At 38.1% G+C, this 21,426-nt stretch overlaps 1 protein-coding gene and 1 non-coding gene across 3 annotated transcripts in view; both read right to left on the reverse strand.

Annotated features, from left to right (window-relative positions):
- Positions 1–21,426, reverse strand: part of FAM155A (family with sequence similarity 155 member A) — a 670,880-nt gene that overhangs the window by 140,530 nt on the left and 508,924 nt on the right. The gene's annotated exons all lie outside the window — the stretch shown is intronic.
- LOC119467578 lies at positions 1,446–1,513 on the reverse strand. Its single transcript, XR_005196116.1, has one exon. It is a non-coding gene; the product is annotated as a small nucleolar RNA SNORD31 (small nucleolar RNA).

Raw genomic sequence — 21,426 nt, forward strand, 5'->3', positions numbered from 1 at the left:
GACACCAATGGAGAAACAGGATGGAACAGATAAAGATGCATGTAAGGAGTATACTTGTTAAAACTGGTGATTAATTAAATATGAGAAGAAAGTGCTTATGCTATTTGCTGCCTTGTTCTTAGAGGTTTATAAACACAAAAAGAAAAAACATATAAACATTTAAAAACAATTATTAATTAATTAAATATGCATAACAGCTATATTAGGTAGGTTCTAATATTGCCATCTTCATTATACAGATGAGTAAATAGGAGTATTGTAAGATTTAAGTTACTTGTCCAAGGTCATGCAGTCAGTAAATGGTGGGCTCAGAATTACAAACCAGGGCAGTTGAACATCACTGTGTGTACATTTAGCCGCTACATTCAACCTCCCTTAGGCTCCCCTGATCACTTTGAGAGTTTCTAAGATGATGCTTGGATTCCAACTTAGGTGAATGGGTGAAAAGGGCCAGCACTAACCTAATGAGGAGAAGCAGGAGTGAATGGAATGACCACAAGGTCAATTTAAAGGGCTGAAATGTGAAGTATTTGTGACACACCAAAGTTGAGGCATTTAGTAGGAGCTTCAAGAACAGAACAAGGGCACCAGATATAAACGTCAAGCCTCTTGGTAAAAGCATGGCATATGGAGCTATGACATAGAAGGGATGTTCTAGGAAAGGTAATCTCCAGTCTTTTGACTTGCTAATTGTACAATACTATATATACCCTTCTCTAGGGCGTCCTTTAAATATGTACATACGAAATAAACAGTCACTGACTGGCAGTAGGAAAATATGGCCATTTTAATCCTTTAAAATAAATCTGAAAACTATACAATTCAGGAGAAAAATACCCCATCAATAGCCCTTCCTTTGGAATTATTTCTTAGTTACTCCTACCGCCACCCCCACACACAAAAAAACAAAAACAAACAAAAACTAACCCACAAAATCATCTTTTTCTGACCTACTATACTGTTAGTCAGTATAACCAACAACTTCAAATGAACTTCTTCCAAATCTTTGACTTATTTTCTTACTTCCTTGCGTCAACTCCTTAGTTGCAGAGTTTAACCTAAATAACATTAAATAGTTAATCATGATGAACCTAGAATGGGTAATAATAAGCAAATCTTGAGATAATCAGCAATTATTCCTATAATTCCTCCATTATTACTATTGAAAGAATAGGCTTCCTTTGAGTAAGGAACAATGGTTTAAGAGCATTCACTAAGTACTATATTCCAGGTCCCATGAAAGGATCTATGACAGGAAAAACTCACCCACTGCATTGTTATTGATTGCAGGCTTTCCTCTTATAACAAAAGCATAAGATGAACTTAATGATCTTATGATCTCCAACGCTGGTTTTCTGTGTGAATATCTATGAATTTATATTAATAAGATTGTCTCACCAGGAGCCATTATATCTTCTAAAATATTTATTTTTAGTTTTCAAGCTCATAGCTCAGAAAATACCTTTCACTCATTGAACAGACAAGGGCAGTATTTCAACTCATCACTGGTGATATCATTAAAAATGGTATTTCCTGTCAATATTTATAAAAAGGATTTTACGTGAATAGAAATAAGCTAAGGAAGTCTAAAATGTGGACAAGTTGAAAATATTATTGCATGCTGAATTTTAAGACACATAGAAAAAGTTAAAATGGGTGAAGCAAATCTAGAAGACCTTTATCAAAAAAGGATAGCAAACGTTTTTACATCTGTGGGTAAAGTATGTTCTGCAAACAAACAGCTAAGCTTTAAAAGAGAAAGTGAAGCCTGTGGTAGATATCAAAAAAAATAAAAGTTCTGGGTATACTCAAGTGTGGTCTACAGCATCCACAGCTGTGCAGCCTTCCAGGGGGACAGGAACACCCTTGCCTCAATGGAATCTGGTGGAGCAAATGTTACTATTGGAGCAGAAATGACATTGTATTGGGGATCATTTTGAAAGGAGGTGGTTTATGAATGGTAAAGCAACTCAGTCTCCATTTTGCTCATCTCCTTTTTTATAGGAGAACTGTGGGCTTGAAAGAGTAGACAGGGAATGGTTATGAAATGTGAAATATAAACTGTGTGAGGAGAGAGAAAGTGTGAGCCAATTGAAATCTGAGTTTCCCAGGACCAGAGGAGAACACCCAGTAGGCTGCTGGAAGAACTCCCTTCTTAGGCTGTTCTTCAGTCATCCTTGGTGTTCATTCACAAACCACGGATTAGGGTGGAGGTGCCAGAAAATCACAAATGGAGGTCATTTTTTTTTTTTTAATTCAAAAGGGAAAACAAAAGGAATTAGAGAATAGGTAGCATAATGGTAGCCCACAGTTAATTTCTAGCACTGAATGACTGGTTTGTTTACTTAAAAATAAGTCATCACAAGAATCCAAAATTACTGTATGTGGTCTGATACCATGGATTATTTATGTTTTAAGACCTCTTTATGGTTTGTAATGAGGCATTTGACAAGGTATACTATCCAGTCTTTTGGATAAGAGATAGAATTGTATGCGGATTTATCCACATTACATGTAGGTGAGCATAGAGCTGTTCAAAGTTTATCCTAGAAAATGTTGAAGAGGAAAAATACTAACTCAAAGGAGATAAGGAATCGCACAGCATAAACAAAAGAAGGTTGGATTCGCATGACCAGCCAATGGAAATAACTGTTGTCCCTGGAAAAATACAGAGATCTCAGGTGAAATCTTCACAAACACAAGACAAGAAGTCCTAGTTTAACAAACACTCCATTTCCATGATAAGCTAATAGAATGGGTAGCATGGCTACAAAAAGCAAACAAACCAGAAGCTAAGGCTCCATTAATAAGAAAAGAGAGGAAACATATCACTCTACCTTAGTTGCTCTAATGTGACAGAAATGAAATATACACCTTTTTTAAGGTTTTGGAATTCTTATTTTAAACAGGGATGTAGATAGAACTATGGTCGGAAAAGAATTAACAGGTATTGTATCTCAAAATGATGCCAGATTTGAAATGATTATTTTCGATAAGATGCCATTTAGGAGGACTGGAAGCTTTTTAAACACTTGAAAGGATGTGTTATGAAAGACATCACAGGCAGAATCTGCGTAGTTCTAGACTCAGGGCCAGGAACAACCCATGGAAATTAGTGGTAACCTAAGTTCAGTTCAGTTGAGTGCAACTTTTTACCACGCAGAGGTCTGAAAATGAAATGGGCTGCTTTTCCATAGAAAAAAAAATTGGGAACTATCTTAATCCTCAGAAAGTCATCTTACTAATTATTCCTGAAATCAGTGTGAAGCACCTGGAACCAACTTGCTAAGCTTAGCTTTTTCTTCAACTCACAAAGCAAATTTAATATTTCCAGTGGAGATCGAGACGTTCTTCTAGCAGGGAAAATTGCACAAACTACAGAGAAATGATTGATACTCAACATCAATCCCTTGCCATGTCCTCATATTTTTGTCTCAATATTCAGAAAAACAGAATTGCTTCTGTTCTGTTCTTTAAGCCAGTCTGTTCTCTTCAACTCACTAATTTACCTCGGAAACTCCACTCTTCAAATGTAAAGGTCCATCATTAGGATGTTTAATATTGATGGAAGAAGGAAAATGACTACTTTACCCACAAAAATAAAAACATTTGGCACTTATCTTTTCAAGATGACATTTTTTGACTTTATTGCTAGAGCAGTGGAGTATTGACAAGCAAGGACCTGCTAAGAGACCACTACGGGACTGTGACCTTCCAGATTTCCAGCAGCAGGATTCAAGTCTCTATCCTCACAAAATTGCAAATGCTTCTGTGCTATAGAACATCTGATTAGTGTTAAAATAATTCCATTAAAGAATACTGTATGCATAATTCCTCAGTGTCTGCTGAATAGCTCTAAAAGCTCCACTCAAATTTTAAGACACTTCACCAATCTTGCTTCATTTTAGGCTTTCATCTTCAAATCACCATTTAAAAATTATTGAGAAAATTCAACTGCGCTGCACAGTTTCAGTCTTATATAACTGTTGCTTATTTTTGGAGACTTAAGAAATGGTTATTTGATCTGCCTCCGAGTTTGTTTCTGATGTTGCCACCTCCAATTTTTTTTCTCCATTTTGTTCTCATATAGCTCTTTTTAAAACACAAATCTGATCGACTTCTGCTTAAAGTCTTCCAATGACTCCTACTCACTTACCCCCTAATCAGAATGTGAGGGATGAAATGAAAGCCTCCCTGTTTTCACAGCCCACAGCTGACTCTAGCACCTGTACTACAGCTGACCTGCAAGAAATAGTTCTCAAAAAAAAGGAATGCACAGCAACTTAAGTATGAAAACATTTCATTGTATTGTGCTTGTCCTGGTCTTGTGGTTATCCTTCCCTTTTATTTTTTATTTTTTCCTTTGAGTTGGAGTTTCACTCTTGTTACCCAGGCTGGAGTGCAGTGGCATGATCTTGGTTCACCACAACCTCCGCCTCCTGGGTTCCGGCAATTCTCCTGCCTCAGCCTCCTGAGTAGCTGGGACTACAGGCGTGCGCCACCATGCCCAGCTAATAGTTTGTATTTTTAGTAGAGATGGGGTTTCACCATGTTGACCAGGATGGTCTCGATCTCTTGACCTCATGATCCACCTGCCTCAGCCCCCCAAAGTGCTGGGATTACAGGCGTGAGCCACCGTTTTTTTTTTTTTTTTTGCCTAATCTTTGGTTTTAAATTTTAACTTATCCAAGAGACTGTTAAAATATATAAGCCTTTGTTTTCTCTAGAAAAACAGGACTTTTGGGAGGCTGAGGCAGGAGGATCGCCTGACCCCAGGAGGTGATGAGCCTGGGCAACATAGCAAGACCCTATCTCTATGAAAAATTGAAAAATTAGCCAGGCATGATGACGTGTGACTGCAGTCCCAGGTATTCAGGAGGCTGAGGCAGGGGGATCCCTTGAGTCTAAGAATTTAAGGTTACAGTGAGTTACAATTGTGCCACTGCATTCCAGCCTAGGCAACAGACAAATGAAAACAAACAAAAATTATTTTCTCTAGAAATTTTTTCACCAGTAGGAAATATAGTGGCTTTAGAGAATTTTAATTTTCATTATTGTCCTACCACACTGACAGTGTTTTTCAGTACTTCCTATTGTTTTTCTGAATCATGGTATCTCATATTTCTAATCAAAGATGTACTTCAAAGGCCTATCATTTAAAAATATTTTGCTTTTTATCTATGAAAATCCTTTTAAAACTTATTCTAATCCTTTCTTTCCTCTAGATTTAATATGCTTACCTAAACTCACCAGAGACAACTTCAAATTTGCATTTCTGAGATCTCTCTTAAGATACTCGACCTTGTACTTAACTTTCTGTTTAGCAGATTAAAGTACTACATTTCTGGGAGTGGGGGGAAGAAAAGCTGTTCAAAGCAGTATCTAGGGCACTTGTGCACATTCAGAGGCAAAATTCTAGAAGAAAATCTTTAAATTCCAAGAAAATATTCATCTACTAGATAATATCATTGCACAGAGGAGTGACTGGATTAATCAAAACATTCCATTTCTTCACCATGCATTGATTCATAGAATGTTGCATGTGAGTTGTGTTTGTGTGCATGTGTGTGTGTATAGTAGATAAACATGTAATCTCAAGAAACAGTAGCCAAACTTTCCTGAACTATTTCTAACGTTTCAATAGTTTATATTATTTCTAAAGAAACTATAATTCATTAAAGAAGAGCTGAAGTTAAATTTATTGATATGTGACAGTTATGCCAAAGTATCCACTGTTTAATAACTCAAGGTATATTATTCAATGCCATGTAGATCATTTCTACACCACAATATTAACAAAACCTGCATGAGTCAATTTATTCACTCCAGCCATCTGAAATGATTTATGTCTATTGCCATAAATTTGATTTGCTGAAGAAATTGAATCAATTGTAAAGATGACTATTGCAATCCACTCCATCCTGCCAAAAACAGCCTGTTCAATCAAGTGCTATCTTGAAATCATCAGTGGCTTCTCTAAAAATATGGAAGTACTATGTTAACATATGATTTATTTTCCATGTTCTAAATATTTTTTTAGGACACAACCATTTACTGTATTTTTGAGAAGTGTAGTGTGCATATTATAAGACAAAATGGCATAATCCAATATCATATGCATAAAAAATAAAATTAAAATAATACAAACAATGTAAAATTGTACAATGGCCTGAAATCAGAATGCATGATGACGAGCTAACTTTTCCAAGTATTTATTTGTTCCAAGTTCTTTCACATCTATTTTAAAATTAACACTCAAGACAATCTTATGAGACATTTTATAACCCTTTTTGGACTAAAGAAAAATAATTCATGGAATATAATGCTTGTCCAAATACAGCTGAGGAAAAGCAATGGAATATTTTTGTAATTAATTTTCTTTTGACTAAAGAAAAATAATTCATGGAATATAATGCTTGTCCAATAGAGCTGAGGAAAAGCAAATGGAAGAACTGATTTTTTCCTTGACTTCCAATGTTTTATTATACAATCACTTATCTTTTTAAGAATATAATCTGGCTGAGTGCAGTGGCTCACACCTGTAATCTCAGCACATTGGGAGGCTGAGGCAGGTAGATCACTTGAGGTGAGGAGTTCAAAACCAGCCTGGCCAACATGGCGAAACTTCATCTCTACTAAATATACAAAAATTGGCTGGACATGGTGGCATGTGCCTATAATCCCAGCTCCTGGGGCGGCTGAGGCAGGAGGATTGCTTGAGCCTGGTAGGTGGAGGTTGTAGCGAAATGAGAGCATGTCACTGCACTCCAGCCTGGGCAATGAGACAGAAACGCTGTCTCAAATATCATATATATACATATGTATACATATATATGATATTTGAGACAGACATATATACATATATATGAATAGGAGTATATATATATATTAATATTTTTCATCAAATCATTTCACTAGCTTCAAGTCATCCGAAAAAGAAAATATACAAATTTTTAAACAATTGTTTTAAACAATCTGTGGTAGTGAAAACAATTTTGAAGGCAGAAATGCTAGGAAGCAGGAATCAAGAGGCTGGGATTTGAGTCCCCCCTAAATAACGTAACATTTGGAAAAATTAGCATCAGTCACATCTTAGTGCACCTGAAGCAAAGTGTAATGGAGATTGGACTGCTTATGCTTTCTTCCATTCTCCTTCCAATTAATGAGAATGTTGACCCATAGCTGGTCTGAACAGAGCTTCTCAGGCATTCCTGGTGCATGAAAATTTGGCCAATCACAGGCATTACAGTAATGCCATGTAAATTATCATCTTTATTAATGATTAATCTTTTCTACTTGAAGATTGTATAAGTGATTTATAGGCATCATTTTAATTGATTTTTTCTTTTTGGACAGTCTTGCTCTATGGCAAGGCTGGAGTGCAGTGGCGCCATCTAGGTTCACTGCAACCTCTGCCTCGAGGCTTCAAGCAATTCTCCTGCCTCAGCCTCATGAGTAGCTGGGACTACAGGCACGTGCCACCATGCCCAGCTAATTTTTATATTTTTAGTAGAGACAGGGTTTCACCATGTTGGCTAGGATGGTCTCGATCTCTTGACCTTGTGATCCACCTGCCTTGGCCTCCCAAAGTGCTGGGATTACAGGCATGAGCCACTACGCCGGGCCCGTTTTAATTAATTCTTAGAACAATTCTCCATTTCCCCATTTTACAGCAATGAAAACTGAGACTGGGTTAAGGAACTGTCCTATTCATAGCCAGTAGATTATTCTAGATCTGGAATCAGGTTCCTTATGGAAGACCACACTGAGAGGATTGAGGAACATAATGGGTGTTGTATTAGCTTTCCTACTAAAATGAGTGTTGAAGGTTTGTGAATTGTCTACAGAATACTACAGGTGGGCTTTAGGCTCTTCAGGGACAGAATATAAGAAACCAGAAAGCATAGAATGAATGTGTGCTCTTCAGCATGGGGCCCAGGGATAGTGTCTCCACTCAGTCCTGAAGGTAACCTTAATTAGAGGATTTCCTCACATGACCCAGTCAAGCCAGCCAGATCCTGTCCCAAGAACAACTACCCCCAAAATCACACATTGAAGGTTTTTATCATCAACAAAGGTCAGAAAAGAGAACTGAGACTTTTATTATATTTATAGATGTTATGACTCTCTTTATGTCCCGTTGCTAATTTTAAAAAGTTGTACTACTTATTGCCTGCAACTATGCTATCAGGCAAGGAGAATTATAGCTTTTACCTGTCTCTACATACCAGCAGCCACCAAGACCTACAGAAAGGGGAGCCTGGTGCCTTGCTTAATCCATTGGCTATAGCTAGCCTGGCGTCTTGTCCTCACTCAGATGGGGCTTGGCCTGCTGACTTAGAAGAGGGAAGGTGTTGGGTGCTGCATTCTTCCATCTTGAAGCTCTGTTGAACTACATTCATTTTAAGAGAGATCGTTTCATAAAACCAATTCAGTATGAATGAGGTCCCTGTGGCTGAACCATTCTATTATGGGTAACATTCTAATAGACCGTCATTCGCATTATTTTAATACATTCTTTCTATTATCAGGCTTTTGGTATAATTACTACTTAATCAAATGTCACTGCGTGTCCCCGAAATGGTAATTTATCTGGCTTGTGAATAATTTCAGGTTGATGAAACATGATAGCAATACTTTTAAAACTTTTTACTGACTTGAGCTACTGGACCTCATGTGCATCTTACTGAGTGATCATTTCCATTTTTCTTCTCTGTAGCTATTTGTGGTTGCAATACCAGCATTCAAATGGCTAATGGGTTGCTTTTCTGTTCTTGGTAATTAGCCTGAACAGCTAATATTAAAGGTATCCTGGTGACTGTGTAAGCCTCTGTCCTTGCCATCCATCTTTATAGAGTGTACTCCCTCCACTGAAATGCTAGTCATCCTTCAGGTCTCAGCTTAAAAGAAAGTGTTTTCCATTTTCCTTTTTTTTTAAAGACAGGATATCACTGTGTCACCTAGGCTGGAATTCAGTGACATGATCATGACTCACCACAGCCTCACCTCCAAGGCTCAGGTAATCCACTCACCTCTGTCTCCTGACTAGTTGGGCCTACAAGTGTGTGCCACCATGCCAGATTAATTTTTCTAAAGATGAGTCCCACTATGTCGCCCAGTGCCCAGGCTGATCTTGAGCTCCTGAGCTCAATAGATCTGGCCACCTTGACCTCCCAAAGTGCTGGAATTACAGCCGTGAGCCATAGTGCCTGGCTGCTTTTATTTTTCCTAAACACCATTTTATTTCATCCAACTTCTCATCTCCTGTAAAACACACACACACACACACACACACACACACTTTTGTTTGGCTCTCACTATAATATTCTGTAATTTTCCTTTCCAGACTGACCACACTCACAACTCCTGTGACTAGTGTATTGTAGGTGCTTAACACAAACTTTTCTTGTACTTTGTTCAAATTATTTTATTAAATAATTTCTAATTTATCACAAAGTGCAACCAATATCAGAAGTCCTCCCATAAAGCTTTTCCTTCTGTTAAATAAGGACACTTTAAGAAATGGCCTCAACACAACCTTTGGTTTCTCTGCTCTCCTCTCTTCTGTTGACATACAGTCTTTTGAAGAAACAGAATGGATTTCTAAATGAATACGATGATGTCTCCATCAATCCTTTTATCTATGTCCTGGCAAAACAATTTTTTAATCTCACTTTTTAAAGGAAGAAACAGAGAAATAACTTTGTTATCCACAGTCTAAGCCTCTGGGGTCATAGCAGGAAATAGGGCGACAGCATTCAGGGTTTCCAGGCTCAACCACAGAGTGGTGGCCAACACTATCAAAAATTTACCCGTTTTGCAGAATCTTGAGCCATCACAACTCCAGTGCAAATCAAAAAGGGTTTCGGGAAAAAACGCTAACCCAATATGTCTACCAAAAACATTGTAACTAGTTTTAAATTAGAGGTACACAGTGTTTCACCAATGTGACACTGTAACATCTTAGATTTTATGATGAGGAAGAGCATCTAAATGAGTTATCCAAATCATGACATATGCAACATTCAAGAACAAAAGTGTACCACAAATATAAAATAACTATATTTCTTAACACATTGTTTTAAACATAAAATTTGTTAGGAACTGAAAATATGCCTTCTGGAATTTAGAAGAGCACAGTTTAAGAACAAAGACATAATGAGCAGTAAAGTTTGATTTAATAGAAAAGATTAAAATCTCAATGTAAGAAAGTCAGAAACCTTTTTCTAGAAATTTATATAGCAATTTAATAACAAATGGTATGAAAGGAGCACTCTACCTAAGTAATGGCAATGTGATCTCAACTATCCAGGGACCACCATGTTCTGACAGAGAGTGTTTTCCAACAAGCCTGAGTTTCCCTGTCTGGTAGCTTCACTCCTGGGAATACCTGGCTTGACTCTTTAATTTACTTTTCAAGAGAAATAAATTGCCCTTACAGATTTTACTGCCTAACTTTACCTTTTAAAACTTTAGACGATTTCTGTGCCCCCTGCTTTTATTTCAGGTCATGAGATTTGGAGAAGTGAGGTTTGGGAACGAAACACTTGATTTTCACCTCAGAGTCTCCTTTGGCTCTAGAGAACTCGAGGAGGGATTACTCAGGGAAAATCATTTAGATCTCCCTGCCCAGAGTGGACCAAGGCTCAGGCCTCCTAGAGAAGGCTGCGTTGAATAGCTACATGAGGCACTTCAAGGCTGTGGCCTTTGTTAAAACCACAGTCTGACTGGAACACTTGTGGTATAAATTGAGGCGGGTTGCTGCCCCCAGAAGTGAGAGCAGCTGATGTGTTTATTCCAGCTCTGAGGATGAGGAATTTAAAATGATATCTACTTGACATTAAAAAAGAAAAGACAGTGAGAAATATATGAAAACACTGTCTCCATGATATCTAATATTCAATACTCAAAAATATCAATATAACTGAATATTTAAATTTCTATCTATATACCTGATCTTACTATGAAATAGATAAAATTGTGGGGAATAACACTCTGAATCAAGCTAATTCTCATTTGCTTCTCAATTTCAGTGAAAAATATATCAAGGTACCTATTAGAGTAGCTTATATTTATAACCCAATATTAGTAAACATAAGAGACACCAGATATTTTGGGGTTTTACCCTTTTCCGAAACTGATGTCTCAAATACAGAATTACCACATAAGGTCGTTTTCACAAACTCTAGTACTGTGCGTTTTTGCAAGCCGCAGGGCTGTGTCACCATAGTTACAGAGGGATACTGGAATAAATGTGCTTCCAGCAATAATTGTTTCATATTTGTGTACAAACAGCTGAACTGTATCTCTCCATTTCAAGTGCGATCAGTCTAAATTCAAACCCTGTCATGAGGAACACCACAGAATGCTCAAACAAGAATAAAAATGAAGATTTATGCTAACGAAATTCTTCCGAACACATGAAAGTGTTTCTATTATCTTATCTTCTTGTGCCATAGCCTTTCTCCATGTCTGTATTGATCTTTTCCCTACTTATGAATGACTCTTTTAAATAGTTGACTATAACCTGTTTCATGAATTACAGGAATGTAAGATGGCCCAGAGCATACATAAAATAGGTAATAATTGAACCGAATATAGATTAGGATGCTAAAAGAAGAAAATTCTAGAAATAATAATTTTAAATATTCACCTTTTCTAAAATTGTTTATAGAACAATAGTAAATACATATTTGGAAACTTTAGCTTTATAATATTGATTGAAAATCACTATTTCAATAAACATTTTGTAGCATTTAGAGAAATTTCAAACTTAACTTTTTTTTCTGGTATGGGATCATTCTCAGTAATGTAATATTTCGAAGACTATAGTGCAATCGTTCAATGGCTTGTGAAGACTGAGGAACACTTTGTTAACAAATAATAGAAATGTTTTAAGATATAAAGGCAATGTTCTCAAAGCACTATAACATTAGCCATGTTCTTGGGATCCTATACTTCCTCAGAGGACAAGAACCACAAAGGAAACCCAGTCTCACCACCGTTTTTCACAACTGGAGAAACAGAGGCCCACAAAAATTAAGTATTAGTTTGATGCAAAAGAAATTGCATTTTTTGCCATAGCTTTTATGGCAAAAAATGCAATTACTTTTGCACCAACCGAATAGCTTGTAGATGTTTACGTGGTTAACTAGCAGCTGAGTCAGTATTAGAATTTTGTTCTCCTGACAGTCATTCTAGTCTGTTTCCTCTATACTTCATCATGAAATAACAACAGGACTTAGATAATCATTCATTAGAATATGAAGCAATTTTTACATAATAGAATTTCCTTTCAAATAAATTAGAGAAAAATATTATGCATATTTTTAAAGACTCAAAATGGATCAGACATTCAGAAAACAGAATCAAAATGTTTGTAAATGTTTTAATAAGACATTATAATTGTAAATATTAATTCTTAGGCCCTGAAGAGCACATATTTAAAAGGACATAAAAAGACTCAGTGAAAAACCAAGAGCAAAATTCATTTAGCAACCTACGTGTATTGTCTATTTTTGAAAATATAATTATTCATAAAATATTTTCTTCAAAAATAATTGCCATACTCTTCAAGATGGCCAAATAGACACAACTCTAGCGCATAACACCCAGCAGGGGAGACGTAGAAATCCAGCGCTCTCCTAGCTCCAACCGAGATACCAGGTGCATTTCAACAGGTCTGGTCCGACGGTGAGCAAAGCCCACGCAGGGCAGACCAAGGTGGGGAGGGCTGCTGCTTCACCCACAAAGTGCATCTGACAGGCGAGTCCTGGCACTCCTGTCCAGACACAGCACTTCCACTAAAGCCTCAGTAATACACAGAACAGGAGATATTTGCCAGTCAAATGCTGGAAATTACAAGTGTGGAGTTGATTGATAATCCAGGACGGTGTCCCGGATTGGCGCACAGACCTAAACAGACGCATAAGCCCAAAAGGTGGCCCGGAGAGCCTGCAGACCGAGCTATTATCTCTTTCCCCCCACCTGGAGAGAGAGAGAGCTGTAAGCGGGAGCAGCTGGGCGGGCCCCTACCCCACGGCTGGAGAGACAGGAAGCTGGAAGGGGGAGATGGCCGGGTGCAGCTGGGTGGGTCCCTGCCCTCCCCCACAAACCCCAGAGGGCTGAAGCTCTGACTCTAGCCAGTTGCCCAGTCAGTGCCACAGTCTGAGTTGAACCCTGAATGATCCAGCCCACTGGAGGAAGGGCACAACCCACAATTAGAGGGGTGAGACTGGGCTACATGTTTTAAGAAAAAAACACAGTAAGCCTACCTAGCAACACTGCGTTCTTTACCACCCAGCAGCCCCCAGGTCAGTGGAAGAGGCAGGCCTAAACCCTCAGTATAAACAAACAAGACACAGGAAGCTTCCCTAGTAACCTGAAGGAGTCCCTAGAAACCCAGTAGCCCCTGGGCAGGCAGACAAGCAACCTCATCAAGCAGCTCCCTGAGACCACAGTCAGGTAAATCCACAAAGATGGGAAAAAAAACAGCAAAAAAGAGATGAAACCATCAAAGATCAGAACACCTCTTCTCCTTTAAGGGATCACAACTCCTTAACAACACGGGAACACAACATGATCGAGAAGGAGTGTAACGAATTGACAGAAACAGGCTTCAGAAGGTGGATAATAACAAACTTTTCTGAGCTAAAGAACACATTCTAACTCAATGCAAAGAAACCAAAAACCTTCAAAAAAGGTTAGACAAAATGCTAACGAGAATAATGAGCTCAGAGAAGAACATAAATGACTTGATGGAGTTAAAACGCACAGCACGAGAACTACATGAAGCAAACACAAGTTTTAATAGCCGAATCAATCAAGCAGAAGAAAGGATATCAGAGATTGAAGATCAACTCAATGAAATTAAAAAAGAAGGCAAGACAAGAGAAAAAAGAGTGAAAAGAAATGAACAAAGCCTCCAAGAAATATGGGATTATGTGAAAAGACCTAATCTACGCTTGATCTCTGTACCCGAATATGATGGGGAGAATGAATCCAAGCTGGAAAACATGCTCCAGGATATTATCCAGAAGAACTTCCCAAGCCTAGCAAGGCAGTTCAACATTCAAATTCAAGAAATACAGAGAACTCCAAAAAGATATTCCTCAAGAAGAGCAACCCCAAGGCACATAATCATCAGATTCACCAGATTGAAATGAAGGAAAAAATGCTAAGGGTAGCCAGAGAGAAAGGTCAGATCACCCACAGAGGAAGCCAATCAGACCCACAGCGGATCTTTCTGCAGAAACCCTACAAGCCAGAAGAGAGTGGGGGCCAAAATCAACATCTTTAAAGAAAAGAACTTTCAATCAAGAATCTCATATCCAGCCAAACTAAGCTTCATAAGTGAAGGAGAAATAAAATCCTTTATGGACAAGCAATTACTGAGAGATTTTGTCACCACCGGACCTGCCCTATAAGAGCTCCTGAAAGAAACACTAAGCATGGAAAGGAACAAGTACCAGGCACTGCAAAAGCAAACCAGTTGGCAAAGACCAAAAATGCAATGAAGAAAATGAGTCAATTAATGGGAAAAACAAAACAAAACAAAAAAAAAAACAGCCAGTAACAAAATGGCAGGATCAAATTCACACATAACAATAGTAACATTGAATGTAAATGGCCTATATGCCCCAATCAAAAGACACAGACTGGCAAACTGGATAAATAGTCAAGACTCAGTGATGTGCTGTATTCAGGAAACCCATCTCACATACAAAGACACACATAGACTCAAAATAAAGGGATGGAGGAAGATTTGCCAAGCAAATGGAGAACAAAAAAAAGCAGGGGTTGCAATCCTAATCTCTGATAAAATGTACTTCAAACCAACAAAGATCAAAAGAGACAAAGAAGGACACTACATAATGGTAAAAGGATCAATCCAACAAGAAGTGCTAACTATCCTAAATATATACACACCCAACACAGGAGCACCCAGATACATAAAGCAAGTTCTTCATGACTTAAAATGAGATTTAGACTCACACACAATAAGAGTGGGAGACTTCAACACTAAACTGTCAATATTAGACAGATCAATGAGACAGAAAATTAACAAGGACATCCAGGACTTGAATGTAGAGCTGGACCAAGCAGACCTAATAGACATATACAGAATGCTCCACCCCCAAATCCACAGAATATGCATTTTTCTCAGCACCACATTGCACTTACTCTAAAATTGACCACATCATTGGAAGCAAATTACTCCTCAGCAATGCAAAGGGATGGAAATCATAACAAACAGTCTACCAGACCATGGCACAATCAGACTAGAACTCAGGATTAAGGAACACACTCAAAGCCACACAACCACTTGGAAACTGAACAACTTGCTTCTGAGTGACAACTGGATAAACAATGAAATGAAGACAGAAATAAAGATGTTCTTTGAAACCAATCAGAATGAAGACACAATTTACCAGAATCTCTGGGACACCTTTAAAGCAGTGTCTAGAGGGAAATTTATAGCAATAAATGCCCACATGAGAAACAAAGAAAGATCTAAAATTGACATCCTATCATCAAAATTGAAAGAGCTAGAGGAGGAAGATCAAAAAAATTCAAAAGCTAGCAGGAGACAAGAAATAACTAAGATCAGAGCAGAACTGAAGGAGACAGAGACACACAAAAAAAAAACCCTTCAAAAAATCAATAAATTCAGAAACTGGTTTTTTGAAAAGATCAATGAAATAGATAGACCGCTAGCCAGATTAATAAAAAAGAAAAGGGAGAAGAATCAAATAGATGCAATAAAAAACGATAAACAGGATATCACCACTCATCCCACAGAAATACACACTACCATCAGAGATTACTACAAACAATTCTATGCATATAAACCAGTAAACCAGGAAGAAATGAATAAATTACTAGACACTTGTACTCTACCAAGACTAAATCAAGAGGAAGCTGAAACCCTGAATAGACCAATAATAAGGGCGGAAGTAGAGGCAGCAATCAATAGCCTACCAACCAAAAAATGTCCAGGTCCAGACGGGTTCACAGATGAATTCTACCAGGTGTACAAAGAGGAGCTGGTTCCATTCCTTCTGAAACTGTATCAAACAATACAAAAGGAGGGAATCCTCCCTAACTTATTTTATGAGACCAATATCATCCTGATACCAAATCCAGGCAGAGACTCAACTGAAAACTAAAACTTCAGGCCAATATCCATGATGAACTTTGACACAAAAATCTTCAATAAAATACTGGCAAACCGATTGCAACAGCACATAAAGAAGCTTATCCATCACGATCAAGTCAGCTTCATCCTGGAGATGCAAGGCTGGTTCAACATGAGCAAATCCATAAACTTAATTCACCACATAAATGGAATCAAAGACAAAAACCACATGATTATCTCAATAGATGCAGAGAAGGCCTTCAGCAAAATTCAACATCCCTTCATGCTAAAAACTCTCAATAAACTAGGTGTCGACAGAACATATCATAAAATGATAAAAGCTATATATGACAAACCTACAACCAATATCATACTGAATGGGCAAAAGCTGGACGAATTCCCTTTGAAATAAGGCACTAGACAAGGATGCCCTCTCTCACCACTCCTATTCAATATAGTATTGGAAATTCTAGCCAGAGAAATCAGGCAAGAAAAAGAAATAAAGGGTATTCAATTAGGAAAGGAGGAAGTCTCCACTGGCAGATGACATGATTGTATACCTAGAAGACCCAATTGTCTCAGCCCAAAATCTTCTCAAACTGATAAGCAACTTCAGAAAAGTCTCAGGATACAAAATCAATGTGCAGAAATCACAAACAGTCCTATATACCAATAACAGACAAACAGGAAGCCAAATCAAGAGCGAACTCCCACTCACAATTGCTACAAAGAGAATAAAATACCTAGGAATACAACTAACAAAGGATGTAAAGGACCTCTTCAAGGAGAACTACAAACCACTCAATGAAATAAGAAAGGGCACAAACAGATGGAAAAACATTCCATACTCATGGTTAGGAAGAATTAATATCGTGAAAATGGCCATACTGCCCAAAGTAATCTATAGAGTCAAGGCTATCCCCATCAAGCTACCAATGACCTTCTTCACAGAACTGGAAAAAAAACCACTTTAAACTTCACATGGAATCACAAGGGAGCCTGCATAGCCAAGACAATCCTAAGCAAAAAGAACAAAGTTGGAGGTATCACACTGCCAGACTTTACACTACACTACAAGGCTACAGTAATCAAAACAGCATGGTACTGGTATCAAAATAGAGACATAGACCAATGGAATAGAACAGAGGCCCCAGAAGCAACACCACACATCTACAACCATCTGATCTTTGACAAACCTGACAAAAACAAGCAATGGGGAAAGGATTCCATGTTTAATAAATGGTGTTGGGAAAACTGGCTAGCAACGTGCAGAAAGCAGAAACTGGACCCCTACCTGTTACCTTACACTAAAATTAACTCCAAATGGGTTAAACATTTAAACATAAAACCTAACACCATAAAAACCTGAGAAGAAAACATTGGCAAAACCATCCAGGACATAGGCATAGGCAAGGACTTCATGACTAAAATACCAAAAGCAATGGCAACAAAAGCCAAGATAGACAAATGGGATATAATTAAAATTCAGAGTTTCTGTACAGCAAAAGAAACCATCATTAGAGCAAACCAGCAACCAACAGAATGAGAAAAAATTTTTGCAATCTACCCATCTGACAAAGGGCTAATATCCAGAATCTACCAAGAACTAAAACAGATATACAAGAAAAAATCAAACAACGCCATTCAAAAGTGGACGAAGGATATGAACAAACATTTTTCAAAAGAAGACATATATGAGGCCAACAAACATATGAAAAAAACGCTCGTCATTACTGGTCATTAGAGAAATGCAAATCAAAACCACATTGAGATAACATCTCATGCCAGTTAGAATGATGATTATTTAAAAATCTGGAGACAACAGATGCTGGAGAGGATGTGGAGAAATAGGAATACTTACAAACAGTTGGTGGGAGCGTAAATTAGTTCAACCATTGTGGAAGACAGTGTGGCGATTTCTCAAGGATCTAGAAATAGAAATTCCATTTGACCCAGCAATCCCATTACTGGGTATATACCCAAAGAGCTATAAATTGTTCTACTATAAAGACACATGCACATGTATGTTCGTTGTAGACCTGTGTACAATAGCAAAGACCTGGAACCCACCCAAATGCCCATCAATAATAGATTGGACAAAGAAAATGTGGTACATATACACCACGGAATATTATGGAGCCATAAAAAACGATGAGTTCGTGTCCTTTGTAAGGACTTGGATGAATCTGGAAACCATCATTCTCAGCAAACTGACACAGGAACAGAAAGCCAAACACCACATGTTCTCACTCATAGGTGGGTGATGAACAATGAGAACACGTGGATTCAGGGAGAGGAACATCACAGGCTGGGGGCAGTTGGGGGGGTAGGGGAGAGACAGCGGGGGGTGGGGAGGGTGGGGAGGGATAACATGGGGAGAAGTGCCAGATATAGTATGCACCTAAAGTAAAATTAAAATAATAATAACAATAATTGCCAGTAAATTTAAATTACATTTCAATAAAAGAACAATTCCTGGATATGGACATTAAGGCTTAGTTTCTGAAATTAGGTCTTTGCAAACAAACCCATTTTGTATATAAAACAATTAGCTTTTGAATGCATAGAATTTGTTAAAGTAGCAATAAAAGCCCCACTTTCAAAAACATTCATTTATGAGTTCCATAACAACTTTGGCATGACCCTTCTCACCCTGCTGAAATCACCCACCTTGCAGAAGGGGCAGAAACACATTCAGCGGTATGCCACGTGGCATACAAATAGAGAAATTAAGCATGGAAGGGAATTACATCAACACTGTTCAAACAGTGAGAAAAAAAAATTCTGTAAAAGAGCAGCAGAAGCAGAAAAATACAACCAGAGGGTTTCCTTTTCACTTACTGTGATGGTTGACAGAGCCACAGCTGGAGCAAAGCCCCTTCCAGTGCTGGAGGTGGCCCCGGGTCAGTGGAATACAGACCCAGTCTCTACTCACGGACCCAGGAGCAGCTGTGGAGCCAACATATTTCTACAGAAACAACTGCTCAAACTGAATTTCAATCTGCTTTCAAAAATGATTTAAAAATAATAAAATATGAATGAGATTCTATTTCTGATAAACAATTTAAATAAAAAAGTAAATTTAAGAATGCAGCTGCCTCTTCCTCATAGTAGCTATGCTCTAAAAAGTCACTGTAACACCCAGTACTGGATATGGAGCCATTCTCCTAGGGAATTACATGGGTTGGGTCCCTCGAACCTCTGTTCACATCTCCATCAACGAATCAGTACATCCTTTTTTTTTTTTTTGAGACAGAGTCTCACTCTGTGGCCTAGCCTAGAGTGCAATGGCGTAATCTCAGCTCACTGCAACCTCTGCCTCATGAGTTCAAGTGACTCTCCTGCCTCAGCCTCCCGAGTAACTGATTACAGGCACACGCCACCATGCTCGGCTAATTTTTGCACTTTTAGTAGAGATGGGGTTTCACCATGTTGGTCAGGCTGGTCTATCTCCTGCCCTCAAGTGATCCGCCCGCCTTGACCTCCCAAAGTGCTGGGATTATAGGCATGAGCCACTGCGCCCAGCCTACATCTTGGTTTTATGCCTGTTTCTGATTAAAGATGCCTGATTCAATATATAATGTTGATTCATTAACATTGAACTCATGGCCAACAGCACTGATTCCATGCTTGAATGAAGCTTCTCTAACACACACTCTGCAAGCAGAATTCTTGGGCTCAGGAACACCAGACAGTGCTTCAACACTCCCCTTGGGAATCATTTAAACTGTAGAATCACCAACAAAAAGCACAAGAAATGAGAAAAACACAGCACTCGTAAGCTTCGAAAAGGACACAGGCTTACAATATAAGAGCTGGAGCCAGCCAGCAGGGAGAGCATGGCTCTGTGTGACCTCAGTTGGAGACAGACCTGTGGAGGGACTCACATTTTTCACTGTTCTGGGCATGTCCATGAATGACTGTGAGAGTTCCGTGAGTATTGATGTGAGGGGAAGGTACAAGTAAATTTTAGCAAGTAGGTCAATTCACAACTACAAAATCAGCGAATAATGAGAATTGGCTGGATCTGGAAAAAGCACACCATATACTCATATATTTGAGCTATTGTGAAAGTCAAAGTGAAAGCAATCAGCTGTTACTTTCTCCTTTTACCTGAGGGAATACAGAATGTTTTCAATTTGTACATGGGATCATTTCTGTTCATTGACATGGGTGGTATTTTCTTTGCTATTCACAAACTGACTCTGATTTGCAAGTTTCAGAATTTCTCACTGATGAATAATTCAGAGAAAAGGATGTATCTTTATTTTTGTGTATTTATTTTCCTTCCAGTTTGCCTTAAATAAAGGGAATGTATTATGTTCATTCATGCCACTGTTTCATTCATGAAGTTATGTTTAGGAGGAAAAAAAAAGTCTCAGAAAATTTAGAAACATACATTTTAAAGGAAACTAACATAAATTAAATATTCTCATTATATTGCAATTGCTGTGATGGCAGATCAAATTCAAGAAATTCAGACACTTTGAAAAACCATTATTAAGTATGGTAGGAATAGTCTAAGATTTGCATAGAGGGACATCATTTTAACCTGGGGGGGTTCTTCCTAAACAAGAAACCTCAGAATAGGGATATGATAAAAAATGCTTTATTAGTGAATCTGATCATCTGATTTGCTCTTTTAGTTGAGAATATCCTGCCCAAAGCACCAAGGCAGAAGCCCAGCTCTCAGCTCAGTCCTCCTTTTTGTATTCTGAGCCTTTTCCAACCCTCTCCTTTCTAAGCTGTCTGCCCAACGAGCTGTGGTTTTCTAGAAAGTTCCTTCACATTTTCTTTGATGTGCACATTCTTTCAGAAGGTTCTGTCACCCTCTTAATGAGAGAGAGCCTTTAGGAGTTCAGCAATAGTAAGGTTATTTTTTCAACGTTGCAAAGTAAAAGCTGTGGCGGGGGTGGGAATTGTATTTAGAATTTGCAAACAGTTTTTCCTTACTAGAAATGGAGTCTCTATTTACAATTAAAGCTATGTATATTTTTTAAAACTTGTTAAATGGCTTTTCACACAAATTAGAAGAAATTAGGCTTGTATTTTGGGGGAAAAGTAGTGATGTTTCTAAACATGTGACTGAGGAACAAAGTGTAGGATTGCTTCTAATTTCTCGTTGAGCCTATCAACTTGATGGTACTTTGTCTTGCTGGCTGAAATGAAAAGCAATATTCTCAATCTCAGGAAGAATTTGGGATAGAGGCTCATGTTACTGCTTATTATTGGTGGTGGTGTTTTCTGTGGTTTTGGTTTTGAGATTTGCCATCAAAGATGAGGACATC

The sequence above is a fragment of the Cebus imitator genome, unplaced genomic scaffold (genome assembly GCF_001604975.1).
Source record: "Cebus imitator isolate Cc_AM_T3 unplaced genomic scaffold, Cebus_imitator-1.0 Scaffold14, whole genome shotgun sequence".
In the NCBI taxonomy this organism is placed as follows: Eukaryota; Metazoa; Chordata; class Mammalia; order Primates; family Cebidae; genus Cebus; species Cebus imitator.